This window comes from Gossypium arboreum, chromosome 12 (genome assembly GCF_025698485.1).
Source record: "Gossypium arboreum isolate Shixiya-1 chromosome 12, ASM2569848v2, whole genome shotgun sequence".
NCBI classification, from domain to species: Eukaryota; Viridiplantae; Streptophyta; class Magnoliopsida; order Malvales; family Malvaceae; genus Gossypium; species Gossypium arboreum.
The window spans coordinates 3,846,064-3,849,839 of record NC_069081.1 but is presented as its reverse complement, the minus strand read 5'-3'; the positions used below and the strand labels follow the sequence as shown (position 1 = coordinate 3,849,839).

Here is a 3,776-nt window from a genome sequence, read left to right as displayed (position 1 = left end):
TGAAAGTATTAAAATAGCTCAATGCGAAAAGAATTTTAAAATGATGATTTTATAAAACAAACTAAAGTTATTAAGATGGTTCCACTCATGTACAAAAATATTGTGAATCTTCAAAATAATAAGTATTATAAATTGAACACTCAATGAGAATAATATGTATACTAATATGTATATAAAAATATTGTGCAAAATGTAAAAATAATAGGATAAAAGAAATCTCAACATAATTGAACAAATGAAAACTAACATATACAAAAATATTAAAAGTATTTTAAAATAGCAGATTATACAAATAAAAGACTAGATTAAAATTAAACCTAAAATAAAAGGAATAATTTACAAATAAGATAGTTTTAAAAAAAATTAAAAAAAATAAAAAGTGCAAAGTATATAAATGTATAGGGACTAGGACTGAAAATAATCCAGGTCCCAAAACGCTGCACCTTGGAGTGGACTAAAATGAAATGGTGTACAAATTTTTGGGGAAAAATTAAAATAAAACACATGGATGCCAATGGGGGTCTGCTGAAATGTGGTGCAAAAAGTGAGGGATTAATCATGGAAATTTCCCATTTGACATACAAATGCACAATTGGGTTATGGCATGGGTCAACACGTGGTCCCCACCCTTAACCACCACTATTTCAATTTATTTCAAAATGGCAGGAAATTGAATGGCAATTGGCCATTTCTTCAAGCCACAACAATTAAGGCAAAAAACCTAATACCCTATACTTTCCCCTTATTCTGCCAATTCTCTTCCCTCTCAAACACTAAGCTACACATTCAAGCTTGGGGAATGATTTTTCAGCCTTGAAATCTCTTCTTGGCTTCGATTCAAACAAAGCAAAAAGGAGATTTATGGCGTATTTGCCAGGTAAGAACTTCTTTCTTCTCTTTTTATTTGCTTTCAAACATAAAAACGATGAATCCAAAAGAATGAAGAACCAAAAAAAAGTATACAGAGATTTAAATTGAAAATCACCTTCTCCAAAAAATTGCTTTTGAACTCTCTTATTCAATATGAGTATGTAGTATCTCAAACCCCCTCCCCCCGAAATACAATCGATTCTCCCCTCCAAAATACAATCTGTTTCCCCTCAAATCCCCCATCCAAAATACAATCTGTTTTTCCCTCCTTTGAAATATCAAAAATCCTCCCCCCTTTCATTTTGATTTCTTCTCGGCTTTATAGCTGATTACAATAGTAGAAAAATATTGTTTTCCTTTGTCTCTACCACTGTTTGTGTCTTGTTTCGATTTTCTGTCTTTTCTTTTGCAGGTGTGGTCAGGGGCGTGAAGGGCAATGACAGAGGCGTGGTGGCCGAGCAGAGGGTATGGGGCGATGGCAGACAGTATGGGCGATTGAACTTGGGGGCTAGGGTTTGTCGGCTGAGAAATTTTAGGACTAGTTGGGCTAAGGTTTAGTTTTGGGCTTAGGTATATTGGGCTGTTATATTTGTTTATGGGACCGGGCAATATTGGGCCTGTACATGTCGTACTCTTTACCAAGGGTCCATTTAAAAATAATATCGAGAAAAATATTGATATTGCAATTAATAAAATATAGACCTAAAAATAGCTTTGAAGTTAAATAGATTATATCTTAGCCCAGCCTCCTAGGGTTACTCATATAATATCAAACATTTTAAAATGCTCGTATAAAGGTATAACTTTTATAAAAGATGTTTAAATAAAAACTTTTCACGTACTTTAATTTAATTTGAGTAAAAATTAAGTAAATTTTAACGTATTTAAAATAAAATACATGACAATTGAATCAAATATACTTGAAAATAAAAAAAAATAAAAGTATAATTTGAGACCGAATATACGATATTTGAGAAGCCTTTATTTGAGCACTTTAAAAAACATTTAGCTCTTATTTGAGCGATTGCAAAAAAGTTTTGGCGGTTATTTTAGCACTTTGAAAGGTTTGCTTTTGGTGCTGTTCGAGTGGACTTAGGGGGGCTGCAGCTACAAGGGAGTGTTGCGCGACAAAAATGGAGAATGGATCCTAGGTTATAACAAGTACCTAGGTAATTGCTCGATCCTTGATGCTGAACTTTGGGGTATTTTTTACGGGCTAAAACTCATCCAGCGAAGAGGCGATGCCAAACTGTTAATTCAAAATGGCGTGTTTTGAAGACCGACCATAAATCCGACTCGGCCTTAGCAAGGATTCGCGTGTTTTTTTTATATGGTCTATTTATGCTTTCGGTCCTTTCGCTTTTCAATGATATTTCAATCCAGTCTTTTTTCATTTTTTTAATTTATACCCTATGATTTTAATTTTGTTTCATTTCAGTCCCTTACGGAACGACGTGTTTTGGGATAGGGAATAATTCCCCAGTTAGTCCCTCCTCTTTTACGCGCATTTTATTTTGGTCCCTTAACATGTTTTATTAATTTTTTACAATTTAGGCCCCAAAATTCCATTTAAATTTCAATTTAGTCCTTTATTTTTAATCTTTATTAAACTATTTTCTTTTATATTTATTTACTTATTTATTTATCTATTCTTTCTTTATTCTCTCTCATATATTTAAAAATTATTGTTTATATTCCTTTTATTTGTGTATATTGTTATAATTATTTTTATTTTTACTATATTTCTAATGTATTTAAATTTAATATTACTTATTTTATTATATATTTATTTATTCTTTTACTTTTTAAATACTTAAATTTAATTATTTATTTATTATTTTTTATATTTAAATTTGATATGACTTATATTTCCTTTCATTTCATTTTTTATTTTTTATTTTAAATTAATTTATTTTATTATTTTATTTTATTTTATTTTTGTTAATGCCATGAATTAATAATTCTATTATTGCCATATTTACATTATTATTATAGCATTTATCTATGTTTATATTATGCCCGAATAAGTAAAATGCATACCGTTTTAAGCGTTACGTTCGTTTTTCATACTATGCATAAAAAAAGAAATTTTTAAACCGAGACAAATGTTCATTATTTTGGAATTAGAAAAGTCGTGTTCTTAACTTACGGAATATGGTTTCCTTCTAAAATCGAGATAATCAAATATATATTTTAAAATAAATATAAAAAAATAAGATTTTAGCGTTTGTTTTAGTTTACGAGGATTTAAGGCATTGTGTCCTAACTTACGGGACATGATCCTTTCTTCTCGATTAACTTTGAAAATAGCTCATTTTCGTGAAAATTAATTTAGTTAAGTAATGTCTTAATAAAGGATCGTATTTTAAAATCTCTTCAAATTTTCAATTTTCGACACTAAAGACATCGAGTAAACAATTAGGTACCAATTTTGAGCATAACGAGGGTGCTAATCGTTCCTCATGCGTAACCAACTCCCGAACCCATTTCCTGAATTTTGTAGACCAAAAATCATTGTTTTAGTAAATCAAATTTTTTATTAAAAACAATCAAATTACGAGGTGATCCGATTACACTTATAAAAAGGATTGGTGGTGACTCCCATTTTCATTTTCAAAATAAAAAGTTGACTTTCAAAAAAAAAAGGTTTCGACAATAGGCATAAGAAGTATAAATGAAATAGAGATCTACTTCTAATGACTATTAGAATTTAGAGTACATCAAAACTTATCTAGATCTTGATGGACATCAATAAAATATTCATAACAAAAAGAAAGTTTTTTATTAGTATTAATTGAATAAAACTCTTGTTAGTGTTATTTTTAAAAATTAAAAAAATAATTTTATGGTAAAAAATTAATTAAAAATTTTAAATGTTAGAAAAAAATCTATAGTGAACAGTGACG

The 3,776-nt window shown here is 29.2% G+C and overlaps 1 long non-coding RNA gene across 1 annotated transcript; it reads left to right on the top strand.

Annotated features, from left to right (window-relative positions):
- The first annotated feature begins 667 nt into the window (after positions 1–667).
- LOC108478907 (uncharacterized) lies at positions 668–1,595 on the top strand. Its single transcript, XR_001870366.2, has 2 exons — positions 668–877; positions 1,283–1,595. It is a non-coding gene; the product is annotated as an uncharacterized LOC108478907 (long non-coding RNA).
- The last annotated feature ends 2,181 nt before the right edge of the window (positions 1,596–3,776 follow it).